Genomic DNA, 16,548 nt, shown 5'->3' on the forward strand with positions numbered 1-16,548 from the left:
CGTAGCTATAGTCCTTTAGCTACGGCTTTTATCCGTAGCCTTTGCCCATTTTTCTGGTAGTGTACAAAATAAGATGACAAAGTGTCGCACAATTACCTTCTCTCGTGTGGTAATGGATTATAAGATGGGTCAGAAATTGATCCGGATGGCTTACAATTAACTAACAGCTTTGAAAGATACACATAATAGTGTTCCCACACACAAACCAATGGTTTGCATCCCATCCCTATTGTTTCCTTTGATGTGACCAACTTTTAATTATAGATTTGGTTGTTATTTTTTTTTTCCCCTGGCCCCAAATCCAAGACATAATAACTGGTGGACAGATGTTATAACTTTGGGGGCAGATTAAGAACTACCCTCGCTGTTCGGAGCTTGGGGCAAGGGAAAGCTCCAAGCAGCTATCGAGGGGCCACCATTATATATGTTTGGATTTTATCCAATACCGTCCATCCATTTTCTCATATTATTTTAGATTATTAGCCCAAAAATAAAACGTTTCTCTTCTTTAGTCTTCTAAATCCTTTGTCCTTATTCTTACAACCATTCCTCTTCTCTTGACCTCCATTCTACTTTTGGCCTTCTTGATAGTGCCCTATCTTTCTGCTTGACCGATTTTCTCTCACTTGGACTTCTCTGCAGAATTGTATGTACAAAACTGGATGGAAAACTCCCTTAAGCCTCATCAGTATAAACAATGTAAAAATGCTTCAGAAACTTCTTTGAGTTCGAGCCATGTGCAATGCCTAGGTTTTGGATTATGTTGTTTCTAACCCTTGTTTTCACCTGACTCATTTAATGAGCAGAAGACTCTAATGAGGTAATTGGTGTGGGTGATTTACAATTGACTAACAGCTATGATGAAAGATACACATCAAAGTGTCTCCCCACATAAACCAATGGTTGGTATCCAATTACCATTGTTTCCTATGGTGTGGTCCAATTGAGTTATGGTTCCTTGGGGGAACCCAAATCCAACACATAGCTTGATGGAGAGAGTGGATGTTACATATATAACATTATGGCCCCACATAGGTTTAAGAGTCACATGTGTAAATTATGGGAGTCACTCATCAAAGTAGTCACAATAGGGATGGGATGCACTTCCACACACAACACGACACATATACATGCATGACTTTGACAGTTGCCATTAGATGTGCCAACATGCTTTAATTTCCAACTGCTCTGGGAATTCCTAACACAACAATCTCACCAGGTCAAGCCAGCCATGACCATCAGCAGGTCAAGTATCGTGGAACCGTTTATTTATGCAAAGGAGTCCGTGCACTATTTTTTATTATTTTTATTATTTTTAATTTTTTAACCATTGACTACCCTCATTTCTCAATTTCTTATCGACTTTATAAATTATAGTTAGCAAACAGTACAAGCTACAAAATAAGATGACAAAGTGTCACACAATTACCTTCTCTCGTGTGGCAATGGATTATAAGATGGGTCAGAAATTGATCCGAATGGCTTACAATTAACTAACAGCTTTGAAAGATACACATCATGGTGTTCTTACACACAAACCAATGGTTTGCATCCCATCCCTATTGTTTCCTTTGATGTGACCAACTTTGAATTGTAGATTTGGTTGTTTTTTTTTCCCATGGCCCCAAATCCAAGACATAATAACTGGTGGACAGATGTTATAACTTTGGGGGCACATTAAGAACTACCGTCGCTGTTCGGAGCTTGGGGCAAGGGAAAGCTCCAAGTAGCTATCGAGGGGCCACCATTATATATGTTTGGATTTTATCCAATACTGTCCATCCATTTTCTCATATTATTTTAGATTATTAGCCCAAAAATAAGACGTTTCTCTTCTTTAGTCTTCTAAATCCTTTGTCCTTATTCTTGCAACCGTTCCTCTTCTCTCGAACTCCATTCTACTTTTGGCCTTCTTGATAGTGCCCTATCTTTCCGCTTGACCGATTTTCTCTCACTTGGACTTCTCTGTAGAATTGTATGTACAAAACTGGATGGAAAACTCCCTTAAGCCTCATTAGTGAAAACAATGTAAAAATGCTACAAAAACTTCTTTGAGTTCGAGCCATGTGCAGTGCCTAGGTTTTAGATTATGTTGTTTCTAACCCTTATTTTCACCTGACTCATTTAATGAGCAGAAGACTCTAATGAGGTAATTGGTGTGGGTGATTTACAATTGACTAACAACTATGATGAAAGACACACATCAAAGTGTCTCCCCACATAAACCAATGGTTGGTATCCAATTACCATTGTTTCCTATGGTGTGGTCCAATTGAGTTATGGATCTAGTTAGTTTTTCCTTGGGGGAACCCAAATCCAACACATAGCCTGATGGAGAGAGTGGATGTTACATATATAACTTGATGGCCCCACATAGGTTTAAGAGTCACATGTGTAAATTATGGGAGTCACTCATCAAAGTAGTCACCATCTTTTCAGATTCCTAGCCTTATAAGTCGCGTAAATTACGGAAGCCACTTTTTAGAGTAGTTACCATTTTTCCCGATACCTTGTATTCCAAGTGAGGTCAATGGAGTAGTCTCCATCTTGCAGATGCCTTGCCTCACAAGTAATAGATCCGGTATACCCAGTTATTCACATGAAAATAGATGCAGATTGGCCATGACAAGATGAGTAGCAAAACTTGCCACTGAAGTGATGTCACCGAGTTATGTGGGTCCCACCATGATGTATGTGTTTTATCTACCCAGTCCATCCATTTGGAGATATCATTTTAGGGCATGATCCAAAGAATAGGCAGATTCAAAGCTATAGTGGCACCAAAGAAAATAGCGGAGAGAGTGACCCTACCGTTGAAACCTGCCTACGGTCCACCGTGATGTTTATTTGAGATCCAACCTGTTCATAACTTAGACAGACATTAAAGAAGGGAAAAAACAAATATGAGCTTGATTAGAAACTTTTGTAGCCCTTAGAAGTTTTTTAATGGTGGGCGTCACTCTCTCCACTGTTTTCTTTGATGGGGTCCACTCGAGCTTTGGATCTTACTCATTCTTTGGATTATGCCCTAAAATGGTCTCTCCAAATGGATGGACGGTGTGGATATAACACATACATCATGGTGACCCACAAAACTTGGTGAGGTCACTTCAGTAGCGAGTCTTGGTACTCAGGCCCGTTTGTTAAATCTGAAATCTAAAGTTTGAATCTAAAATCTGAAGCCTAAATATGAAATCTGAAGTTAAAAAATTTGTTTGATATTTATGGTTGAAGTCTGAAAATTAAATACTGAATTTGAAACAACCTGTTTGTTAACAAGGATATGAGATGTCTGAAATATGTTAATTTGACACATTTGCCCTTGTCTCCCATTTGAAAATGTTTTACATTATTAAGAAATTACTTTTTATTAAATGAAAATAAAAATATTATATTTAATTCAAATAAACTAAAATACTTAATAAAAAATTAAAATATCATTATTCATAAGGCCCTTAATTCCTCTTAGCGGGAAGATTGTTACTATGTGTCATCTACGCTTGAGCACTTGTAGCAACAGAACCTTCAAATAAGGCCCATATAACTGCTGAGACAATGGTGAGATTCCCTACCAAAGTGACATAACCAAGTTATGTAGGCCCACTTATCTATGTGAGCCCCACTATGATGCATGTGCTTTATCTACACCGTTCATCTATTTGGAGATATAATTTTAGGGCATGAGTTAAAGAATGAGGCAGATCCAAATATGCACTACGCCAAAACTACGAAAAAAGGATGGTCTAAAACTGTCTCAAATGACCAAAAAGGACGGTCATGGACCGTCGCAAGGGCTGTCAAATTTTGACGTGTCGTATTACTTAAAGGACGGTCAAAAACCGTCATTCTTATTGACAAAAAAAGGATGGTCATGGACCGTCTCTTATGAGCCTTTAAAGGACTGCCATCGACAGTCCTTTTTAAGGACAGTCATGGACCGTCCTTAAAAAGGACTGTCATAGACCGTCTCCCATGAGCATTCAAAGGACAGCTATGGACCGTCCTTAAAAGGGACTGTCATGGACCATCTCTTATCGTTATTCAAAGGACGGCTATGAACTGTCCTTTAAAAGGACGGTCATTGACCGACCTTAAAAAGGACTGTCATGGACCATCCCTTATGAGCCTTCAAAACTTCAAATTTGAGAGGATCACTTGTTACAATATATTTCATCGTATTCTTCCTGATATACACCTGTTATATAATATATTTCATCATATTCACATTCATATCCATCTAAACCCAAACTATGTAAATCTAACATAAACTACATCCATCCAAACACAAACAATCTTGTCCACATTACATTCATCCACGCATAAATATATATAAGTTTAACTTCATAAATAAAAAAAGGAAAAAAATCAGCAACAATTTTCTTTGTGTCTTTCATCTGAAAAAAATATATTAAACCAACAAAACATTATAATTCAGAATCATGAAGAATTGCATAAACTTCTTCCAAAAAAGTTGGCACTTTTTAAAAATAAAACTGATCATTAAAATAAAACTAATGCAAGCAAATAATGTAAAAAAAAGTGTTTCAATTCAAGTTAATAGAAACAACAACAAAAATTAAAGCTTTGTAAAAAGGGGCATGTGTTAAAAGGGATATATTCTTGTTTCTTGCCATGTGATTGGGCTACATTATTACAGCAATTGGGTTTGGGTTTGGGTTCGGGATCGGGTTTAGGTTTGGATTTTCAAGTTTAGGTTTAGGTTAGGGAGTTGAGATTAGGATTAGGTGTAGGTCTAGGTTTAAGGATTTGATAATACATTTAGGTTAGAGGTTTAGGTTTAGGTTTTAGGTTTTAGGTTTTAGGTTTAGGTTTAGGTTTAGGTTTTAGGTTATAGGTTATAAGTTTAGGTTATAGGTTATAGGTTAAGGTTTAGGTTATAGGTTTAGGTTTAGGTTATAGGTTTAGGTTAAGGTTTACGTTTTAGTTATAGGTTATAGTATATAGGTTATAGCTTTAAGGAATTGAAAATAGGTTAAGGTTAAGGTTTAGGTTTAGAAAACCGGGTCTAAGATCGGGTTTAGGTTTGGGCTTTCAAGTTTAGGTTTAAGTTTAGGTTAGGGAGTTGAGATTAGGATTAGGTGTAGGTTTAGGTTTAAGGATTTGAGAATACATTTCGATTTTACGTTTAGGTTTAAGTTTTAGGCTTAGGATTAGGTTATAGGTTTAGGTTATAAGTGCAGGTAATAGGTTTAGGTTTAGGTTAAGTTATAGGTTAGGTTTAGGGAATTGAGAATAGGTTAAGGTTTAGGTTTAGGTTAGGGAGTTGTGGTTAGGATTAGGTGTAGGTTTAGGTTTAGGGATTCGAGAATATATTTAGGTTTTAGGTTTAGGTTTAGGTTATAGGTTATTGGTTTAGGTTTAGGTTTATGTTTAGGTTATAAGCTATAGGTTTAGGGAATTAAGAATAGGTTAAGGTTTAGGTTTAGGAAATCGGGTTCGGGTTTGGGATCGGGTTTAGGTTTGGGTTTTCAAGTTTAGGTTTAGGTTTAGGTTAGGGAGTTGAGATTAGGATTAAGTATAGGTTTAGGTTTAGAAATTTGAGAATACATTAGGTTTTAGGTTTAGGCTTAGGTTATATGTTATATAGGTTTAGGTTTAGGTTATAAGCTATAGGTTTAGGGAATTAAGAATAGGTTAAGGTTAAGGTTTAGGAAATCGGGTTCGGGTTCGAGATCGGGTTTAGGTTTGGGTTTTTAAGTTTAAGTTTAGGTTTAGGTTAGGGAGTTGAGATTAGGTTTAGGCGTAGGTTTAGGTTTAGGGAATTGAGAATACATTAAGGTTTAGGTTTAGGAAATCGGGTTCAAGTTCGGAATCGGGTTTAGGTTTGGGTTTTCAAGTTTAGGTTTAGGTTTAGGTTAGGGAGTTGAGATTAGGATTAGTTGTAGGTTTTGGTTTAGGGATTTGAGAATACATTTAGGTTCTAGGTTTAGGTTTAGGTTATAGGTTATAGGTTTAGGTTTAGGTTAAGGTATAGGTTTAGGTTTTGGTTTAGGTTATATGTTATATAGGTTTAGGTTTAGGTTATATGTTATATAGGTTTAGGTTTAGGTTAGGGAGTTGAGATTAGGATTAGGTGTAGGTTTAGGTTTAGGGATTTGAGAATACATTTAGGTTTTAGGTTTAGGTTTATGTTACAGGTTACAGGTTTAGGTTTAGGTTTAGGTTTAGGTTTAGGTTAAGGTTTAGGTTTAGGCTTAGGTTTAGGTTATAAGCTATAGGTTTAGGGAATTGAGAATAGGTTAAGGTTTAGGTTTAGAAAATCGGGTTCGGGTTCGGGATCGGGTTTAGGTTTTGGTTTTCAAGTTTAGGTTTAGGTTTAGGTTAGGGAGTTGAGATTAGGATTAGGTGTAGATTTAGGTTTAGGGATTTGAGAATACATTTAGGTTTTAGGTTGATGTTTAGGTTATAGGTTATAGGTTTAGGTTTAGGTTTAGGTTAAGGTATAGGTTTAGGTTTCGGTTTAGGTTATAAGCAATAGGTTTAGGGAATTGAGAATAGGTTAAGGTTTAGGTTTAAGAAATCGGATTTAGGTTCGGGATCGGGTTTAGGTTTTAGTTTTCAAGTTTAGGTTTAGGTTTATGTTAGGGAGTTGAGATTAGGATTAGGTGTAGGTTTAGGTTTAGGGATTTAATAATACAATTAGGTTTTAGGTTTAGGTTTAGGTTATAGGTTACGGGTTTAGGTTTATGTTAAGGTTAAGGTTTAGGTTTAGGTTATAAGCTATAGGTTTAGGAAATTGAGAATAGGTTAAGGTTAAGGTTTAGGAAATCGGGTTCCGGTTCGGGATCGGGTTTAGGTTTTGGTTTTCAAGTTTAGGTTTAGGTTTAGGTTAGGGAGTTGAGATTAGGATTAGGTGTAGGTTTAGGTTTAGGGATTTGAGGATACATTAGGTTTTAAGTTTAGGTTTAGGTTATATGTTATAGGTTTAGGTTTAAGTTTAGGTTTAGGTTTAGGTTATAAGTTATAGGTTTAGGGAATTGAGAATAAGTTAAGGTTTAGGTTTAGGAAATTGGGTTCGGGTTCGGGATCGAGTTTAGGTTTTGGTTTTCAAGTTTAGGTTTAGGTTTAGGTTAGGGAGTTGAGATTAGGATTAAGTGTAGGTTTAGGTTTAGGAATTTGAGAATACATTTAGGTTTTAGGTTTATATTTAGGTTATAGGTTATTGGTTTAGGTTTAGGTTTAGATTAAGGTATAGGTTTAGGTTTCGGTTTAGGTTATAAGCAATAGGTTTAGGGAATTGAGAATAGGTTAAGGTTTAGGTTTAGGAAATCGGGTTCAGGTTCGAGATCGGGTTTAGGTTTTGGTTTTCAAGTTTAGGTTTAGGTTTATGTTAGGGAGTTGAGATTAGGATTAGGTGTAGGTTTAGGTTTAGGGATTTAAGAATACAATTAGGTTTTAGGTTTAGGTTATAGGTTACAAGTTTAGGTTTAGGTTAAGGTTAAGGTTTAGGTTTAGGTTATAAGCTATAGGTTTAGGAAATTGATAATAGGTTAAGGTTAAGGTTTAGGAAATCGGGTTCCGGTTCGGAATCGGGTTTAGGTTTAGGTTTTCAAGTTTAGGTTTAGGTTTAGGTTAGGGAGTTGAGATTAGGAGTAGGTGTAGGTTTAAGTTTAGGGATTTGAGAATACATTAGGTTTTAGGTTTAGGTTTAGGTTTAGGTTATAAACAATAGGTTTAGGGAATTGACAATAGGTTAAGGTTTAGGTTTAGAAAATTGGGTTCGGGTTCGGGATCTGGTTTCGGTTTGGGTTTTCAAGTTTAGGTTTAGGTTTAGGTTAGGGAATTGAGATTAGGATTAGGTGTAGGTTTAGATTTTGAAATTTGAGAATACATTTAGGTTTTAGGTTTATATTTTGGTTATAGGTTATAGGTTTAGGTTTAGGTTTAGGTTAAGGTATAGGTTTTGGTTTCGGTTTAGGTTATAAGCAATCAGTTTAGGGAATTGAGAATAAGTTAAGGTTTAGGTTTAGGAAATCGGGTTCAGGTTCGGGATCGGGTTTAGGTTTTGATTTTCAAGTTTAGGTTTAGGTTTATGTTGGGGAGTTGAGATTAGGATTAGGTGTAGGTTTAGGTTTAGGGATTTAAGAATACAATTAGGTTTTAGGTTAGGTTTAGGTTATAGGTTACAGGTTTAGGTTTAGGTTAAGGTTAAGGTTTACGTTTAGGTTATAAACTATAGGTTTAGGAAATTGAGAATAGGTTAAGGTTAAGGTTTAGGAAATCGAGTTGTGGTTCAGGATCGGGTTTAGGTTTTGGTTTTCAGGTTTAGGTTTAGGTTTAGGTTAGCGAGTTGAGATTAGGATTAAGTGTAGGTTTAGGTTTAGGGATTTGAGAATACATTAGGTTTTAGGTTATATGTTATAGGTTTAGGTTTAGGTTTAGGTTATAAGCTATAGGTTTAGGGATTTGAGAATAGGTTAAGGTTTAGGTTTAGGAAATCGGGTTCGGGTTCGGGATTGGGTTTAGGTTTTGGTTTTCAAGTTTAGGTTTAGGTTTAGGTTAGGGAGTTGAGATTAGGATTAGGTATAGGTTTAGGTTTAGGGATTTTAGAATACATTTAGGTTTTAGGTTTAGGTTTAGGTTATAGGTTACAGGTTACAGGTTTAGGTTTAGGTTTAGGCTTAGGTTTAGGTTATAAGATATAGGTTTAGGTTTAGGAAATCGTGTTCGGGTTCAGGATCGGGTTTAGGTTTGGGTTTTCAAGTTTAAGTTTAGGTTTAGGTTAGGGATTGAGATTAGGATTAGGTGTAGGTTTAGGTTTAAGGATTTGAGAATACATTTAGGTTTTAGGTTTAGGTTTATGTTATAGGTTACAGGTTTAGGTTTAGGTTTAGGTTAAGGTTATAGGTTTAGGTTAAGGTTAAGGTTTAGGTTAAGGTTTAGGTTTAGGTTTATGTTTAGGTTTAGGTTATAAGCTATAGGTTTAGGAAATTGAGAATAGGTTAAGGTTTAGGTTTGGGAAATTAGGTTCGTGTTCGAGATTGGGTTTTGGTTTGGGTTTTCAAGTTTAGGTTTAGGTTTAGGTTAGGGAGTTGAGATTAGGATTAAGTGTAGGTTTAGGTTTAGGGATTTGGGAATACATTAAGTTTTAGGTTTAGGAAATCGGGTTCGGATTCAGGATCATGTTTAGGTTTGAGTTTTCAAGTTTAGGTTTAGGTTTAGGTTAGGGAGTTGAGATTAGGATTAGGTGTAGGTTTAGGTTTAGGGATTTGAGAATACATTTAGGTTTTAGGTTTATGTTTAGGTTATAGGTTATAGGTTTAGGTTTAGGTTTTGGTTAAAGTATAGGTTTAGGTTATAAGCAATAGGTTTAGGGAATTGAGAATAGGTTAAGGTTTAGGTTTAGGAAATCTGGTTCAGGTTCGAGATAGGGTTTAGGTTTTGGTTTTCAAGTTTAGGTTTAGGTTTAGGTTAGGGAGTTGAGATTAGGGTTAGGTGTAGGTTTAGGTTTAGGGATTTGAGAATACATTTAGGTTTTAGGTTTAGGTTTAGGTTATAGGTTACAGGTTTAGGTTTAGGTTTAGGTTAAGGTTATAGGTTATAGGTTTAGGTTAAGGTTTAGGTTCAGGTTTAGGTTTAGGTTATAAGATATAGGTTTAGGGAATTGAGAATAGGTTAATGTTTAGGTTTAGGAAATCGGGTTTGGACTTGGGATCGGGTTTAGGTTTAGGTTTTCAAGTTTAAGTTTAGGTTTAGGTTAGGGAGTTTAGATTAGGATTAGGTATAGGTTTAGGTATAGGAATTTGAGAATACATTAAGGTTTAGGTTTAGGTTTAGGGATTTGAGAATAGGTTTAGGTTCTGGTTTAGGGATTTGAGAATAGGTTTAGGTTATAGGTTTAGGTTTAGGTTAAGGTTATATGTTAAGGTTAAGGTTATTGGTATAGGTTATAGGTTTAGGTTTAGGTTAGGTTATAGGTTTTTGGTTAAGGTTTAGGTTATAGTTATAGGTTTTGGGATTTGAGGATAAGTTTAGGTTATAAGTATAGGTTTAGGTTAGGTTATAGGTTAAGGTTTAGGGAATTGAGTTTAGGTTATAGGTTCAGGTTATAGGTTATAGGTTATAGGTTTAGGTTATAGGTTTTGGGATTTGAGAATAGGTTTACATTAAAAGTATAGGTTTAGGTTAGGTTACAGGTTAAGGTTTAGGGAATTGAGTTTAAGTTATAGGTTCAGGTTATAGGTTATAGGTTTAGGGTATGGTTTAGGTTATAGGTTGTGGAATTTGAGAATAGGTTTAGGGAATAAATATAGGTTTATTTTTAGGTTTTGGTTTAGGTTATAAGATATAGGCTTAGGTTTAGGAAATCAGGTTCGGGTTCGGGATCGGGTTTAGGTTTGGGTTTTCAAGTTTAAGTTTAGGTTTAGGTTAGGGAGTTGAGATTAGGATTAGGTGTAGGTTTAGGTTTAAGGATTTGAGAATACATTTAGGTTTTAGGCTTAGGTTTAAGTTATAGGTTACGGGTTTAGGTTTAGGTTTAGGTTAAAGTTATAGGTTATAGGTTTAGGTTTAGGTTTAGGTTAAGGTTTAGGTTTAGGTTTAGGTTAAGGTTTAGGTTTAGGTTTAGGTTATAAGCTATATGTTTAGGAAATTGAGAATAGGTTAAGGTTTAGGTTTAGGAAATTGGGTTCGGGTTCGGGATCGGGATCGGGTTTAGGTTTGGGTTTTCAAGTTTAGGTTTAGGTTTAGGTTAGGGAGTTGAGATTAGGATTAGTTGTAGGTTTTGGTTTAGGGATTTGAGAATACATTTAGGTTCTAGGTTTAGGTTTAGGTTATAGGTTACAGGTTTAGGTTTATGTTTAGGTTAAGGTTTAGGTTTAGGCTTAGGTTTAGGTTGTAGTTATAGGTTTTGGGATTTGAGAATAGGTTTAGGTTATAGGTTAAGGGTATGGTCCCTGCAAATACACATATAAACACGGCCTGCTCCAATTGACTAGGCCCTTCTAATGCTGTCCATATGAAATGGACAGCTTCATGATAGTCATAACAGCGGTTCCCATCTTCCAAAGATCCCCGCTCAACATTCGAATAGCTTCGACGCACATTCGGGTCTGCTCCATCAATTTCTATTAAATACATAAACATGGCCTGTCCAAATGGCCAGGCCACTCCAATGTTGTCCATAGGAAATGAATGGCTTCATCATGGTCATAACAGCGGTTTCCACCTTCCAGGGACCCCCGTTCAACATCCGGATAGCTCAAATGCACATCCGGGTTTGCTCCATCAATTTCAAGCTAATACATTTAAAAAAAACATAATTATATCTAAAAACATCTGGATACCTGGGGAAGGCCTCCCATATTCGTATTGTTGGTTACACATCCCTTTGTCTATAAGCCACAATCGACCAACACTTTCTATTGCTACTTGTACTCTGAAACCAACACAAATATAACTAGGAAACAATATAAGGAATAAGAAAAGATAGCAACTCTATAGCCATGATGTAACATATGATGAATGTTTCAGCTGAATTATTTTAACAATGGAACTAATATGATTCAATTGATTCATAAACATGGACAAAAAGTGAAAAGATAACATTCATATATGAGAATGCAATTCAGAGCTCTAAAAGGAGCTGTAAAGATTGGTGTTAAAAGAATCACCGGTTCATCATAAATTGATGCATCCCATTCAAGCCCAGGGTTCAACAATGACACCTACAACAGAGAATAAGAAGTGGACCAATCAAATTGTTGCTAGCACTGTTATATTAAAGAAATATGGAAGAAAAGGACACAACTCACCTTGACGCCCTTCTCCTTCCTCCTTTACCCAAGCTTGGGATCGGCAATGCAAGAAGTTACATTGGCGAAGTTAAAAAAGGGCTTAAGCTCCATTTGGTTTAAGAAAAAAAATTATATTCATAAAAATTGATGTGATGACCAAATGGAGCCCAAGACTTATAACACTAAAAGGTACAATAGGAATTCTTACACTACAAATATGATGACCAAGTGACCACCTGTAAAAAGAAAAGAAGTGTACATGTTGGTGCCAAAAGGATGGAGAACATATATAAATACTTACCAATCACATTCCATTCCAGCTCCAGATGGAATGCTGAATATGCACAAAAATCATCTAAGCAGAAGCCAAGATCATCCACAAATGAAGGTTAGCAAGATATTGAAAATTAAATTAGAGAATGATTGAAAGATCAAAGCAAAACCGTAGTTTGAAAGGTATTTCCTCGCTGTGATTTCGAGTAAATAATAAATTCATTTGTTCATCCAAACACAAACTTAGTAAATTTAGGTACTTGTAATTTCATCATACCAAGCTTTTTTTTTTCTTGATTTCAAGTGAATACCATTAACTTTTGTCATTTCCTTGATTGAAATGAATTCATAATTGAATTCATATGTTCTTCTACCAAACACAGACTTAGAAAATTAAGGTACTCGCAATATCATCAGTTTTGCAACTTCTACTTCTTTTGTTTTTGGGAATACTCAGACAAGGCATGGTGCTAGAGACACAGGCACTCAAAAATTGTACACGTTTTACATTAACTCAAGTTAAACCAACTAAATCGTGGAATCTACTGTCGCTAAGTCACAGTCCCAAAATCAAATTGGTTGAGCAATCCTAACCTCTGATTCATGGAGAGCATTATATAGGAAACTGTTGGAAAATAGTACTCACAAACCTTTTGAATACTAAGAGCAAGCAATGACTGATGCTCTAGTCACTCCGTCTTTATGAAGAGTTTTGGCTACTTCATATGCCTCCTAGAAAATCAAATCCTCAAATTTCACATTAAATGAGGCAATTAAAATAAGTAAATCACTAGAATAAAATTTGAAAAAGTTCAAACTGAAATAAGACAGACTCTTGTGTTATGTGAGCACAAAACAATGCAATAAACTGTACTTGCCGGATTTGCTCTAGTACACAGTATTTACAACACATTTTAATAACCTTGACAGATGCATCGAGAGATATGCGATGTCCAATCGATATGAATATTGGTTTTGAAGAACCTTGAGTAAATCGCATTGCCTGCACAAAATTTTGTAATTCAAAACAAAAGCATATGATGTAGAGGTAACTAGCCTAAGTTGAATTCTCTTACCACTCCCCATATGCGCCCAGAGTTCCCAATCAAAGTGATTAGATCCTTGGCATGAATTTCTCACTTTCCACATATTTCTATCAATATTGGATGATGACAACCAATCACTAACTTTAAATTACCCTAGAAAGTTTGTTTGTTTTTTTTTTTTTTAAGAAAGGACATTTCTACGTTTTTTTTTTTAAAAAACTTTTTTCTGAAAAATGGGTATGGTTCAATTTTCACAAGCAATACATCAACTGAAAATACAAAGAAATTGAAAAGACCCTAAATGTGTCTAATGAGTACCAAATGATAAAGAAATAAATGAAAATCCTTTTTAGATTGAAGCATTTTAATTTTTAACAAGGCACTTTCATCAAGTGAGATGCAGCCATTTAAGTTTTGTACACCAACAAAAAGATTTTAAGTAAAAAGAACCTTCATTTACGGCATGTTTGTGTAAAAGAAGTCAAAAATTCTTTTTGATTCTGACATGCATAGGTGGCAGACATGCCAACACTTCAAATTTTCAATCCATGCCAAAAGGATCAATAGAAAAAATACAACCATAGCAAACAGTGAGCTGATCAAACACCATTTAGTACTTTTTGTAACGATTTTGGTGTGTGAATGTAGGTCCATTCATCTATTTTTATTTTCACAGGCCTAACCCAACCTCAAGAGGATCCAACCCATAACCCGAGCCAACCTGAATTCCTTGAGACTCAACCCAAATACATGGGATTGTTCAAAACCGGACCTAACATGATAGAAAGTTGCTCAACATGAACCCAACACGATTTCAAATTGGGTTGGTATTATAGATGGATGGTAACAACTAAATGATTGTTGCACAGTTGGTCGTGTTTGGTTTGTATAAAGCTGGTCATGGGCCTGATGAGCATTGAATCCCTTGAAGCATAGAAAATCTGCCTGACCTGTGGCCCATAAAATGAGAGAAGACCACAAATGAAAGGACTAAGAAAGGGTGGAAATCAATCAGTACATTGAAATGAACAATCATACAGCTCAATATGTGGCAATAGGAGCATTATACTTTTTTTTTTCACTTTTAGCTGTCCAATAAATGTCTACCAATCCAATATTCGGATAAACAAAGAAGTTTTATTTTTCGTGCGATTATAAATCTACACCGGATTACACAATTTGAACGGTTTAATTTGACTATGTATGGAATTTCTAAGTGCCTGATCAACCATCACACTCTGCCAGAGTATTAAAGTTTTTACTTAAAAAAATAAAAGAAGCTACATTTTCTAGCTTTGTTATTAACAAAACTCATAAAAAAAAATAAATCTCTCATTACTTTCTATATAAACACCCAAACCAATTGTCAAAACCAGGTGCAATAGCAAATAAATCATCATAATCATCATCATTACAATGAAAATTTCCCATATTTTGCAGCATTTTGCATACAGGAGCTAGTCAGTACCAGGACATTCCATTGCTGGACACAAAGCCCTTCGAAAAGGTTTATACACAAACATTATACAAAAGCAAAGAGCTAGAACATGGTAAGCTGTTGCTCATTCAACATAACATGGCATGCATGGAAGTAGTTCAAAAATCACACTGATCTGATGATCTTAACCACCTGATTTCACATGATGAATTTGGACTGCTAAATGTGTTCTTTCAACACCCCATTCAATGGCATTTGACAGTTAGGATTATCTAGTAAGCGTGATTTACGAATATGCTCCATCCATGGTCTAGTTCCCAAATCAAAATACAACTTTACCATGAGAATCAAAGGAAAAATCATTAGAGACCAAAATCATTGAAAATCACCAAAACCCATTGCAAAATCAGCAGCAAAACACTCAAACAAATCGACGGCCTCTCACAAATCACATAGGCAACACCATCCCCAATTCAAAACTATGCATGTCACCAGGAAAACATGAAACCCAATTAAAGTTTCATAATAATCACCAACTGAGTTTTGCCCTGATTAGATCCAAGCTTTCCATCAGGCCAACAACTCTGATTCTCAAATCCCCAAATCTATAAGCCCTAAAATCCCTAAAATCTGTAAGCCCTAAAATCTCCAAATCTATAAGCCCTAAAATCCCCAAATCTGTAAGCCCTAAAATCCCCAAATCTGTAAGCCCTAAAATTCTCAAATCTGTAAGACCTAAAATCCCCAAATCGAAAGGGGAAGTGAGATAGACAGGGACGAAGGAAGAGAGATCGAGAGAGAGTACCTTCGATTTGACGGCAGCTGTTGTTGATGGAGGTTGGGCGGCCATGCATTGGGACTTGATCCGCTGCTACCGCCGATGGGGAAGACTATGGACATCGTTGGTGGATGATGGGTTAGGGTTTGGAGTAGAAAGAGGAGGGTGAGAGAGAGAGAGAGAGGAGAGGGGGACACAGATAAGCTACTGATAGGTTGAGAGAGGGGGACGCCGATTAGCTATTGACAGGTTGAGAGAGAGAGAGAGAGGGAGGGAGGAAGGGAGAAGAGGAGGGCGAGAGAGAGGGAGGGAGGAAGGGAGAAGAGGAGGGCGAGAGAGAGAGGAGAGGGGGACGAGGATTAGCTACCGACGAGAGAGAGAGAGAGAGAGAGAGAGAGAGAGAGAGAGAGAGCAGATTGCAGAGAGGGAGAGAGAGGGAGGGAGAGATTTTAGGGATTCGGGGTCATGGGCGCGCGCGGGACAGATTGGCTACTCCCCCTGAAACCAGAAATCGGATTGTGTACTGAGTTACTCAGTACGCTCTTATAGTACTGAGTAAAATGGGCCCACCGCGAATGCATGTGGTTTATCCACGCCGTCCATTCATTTTTCTAGATCATTTTATGGGTTCAACCCAAATTTGATGCATATACAAAGCTCAAGGGGGCCATACCACTGGACAAGGTGGAACTATTGATTTCAACCGTTGAAATTTTTCTAAGGCCCCCAGTGATGTTTATTTGTCATCCAACCTGTTCATAAGATCAGAAGGACATGGATGAAGGGAAAACACAAATATCAACTTGATCTAAAACCTCTGTTGTCCCCAATAAATTTTCAATGGTAGATGTTTAATTCACACAGTTTCTGGTGGTGTGGTCCATTTGAGGTTTGGATATACTCCATTTTTGAGATAAAGCCCTAAAATTATGTCTTAAAAGAGATGGACGGAGTGGATATAATGCAAGAATGACACAGGGACCCACGGAGTTTACTCAGTATGCTTACCGTACTGAGTTACTCAGTACGCAATCCGCTTCCCTGAAACCAGCCCCGTGGCTGGTGTTCGGTGGTTTGTGGGCCCCACCATGAAGTACGTGTTTCATCCCATCCATTCATCCATTTTTAAAGATCATTTTAGGGTCTTATCTTAAAAATAAGAGGATATAAATCTTAGGTGGACCACACCACAGGAAAACAATAGTGATTGGATATCCATCATTTAAATCCTCCGAAGGCCCACTGTACTGTTTATCT

Source organism: Magnolia sinica, chromosome 9 (genome assembly GCF_029962835.1).
Source record: "Magnolia sinica isolate HGM2019 chromosome 9, MsV1, whole genome shotgun sequence".
Classification (NCBI taxonomy): Eukaryota; Viridiplantae; Streptophyta; class Magnoliopsida; order Magnoliales; family Magnoliaceae; genus Magnolia; species Magnolia sinica.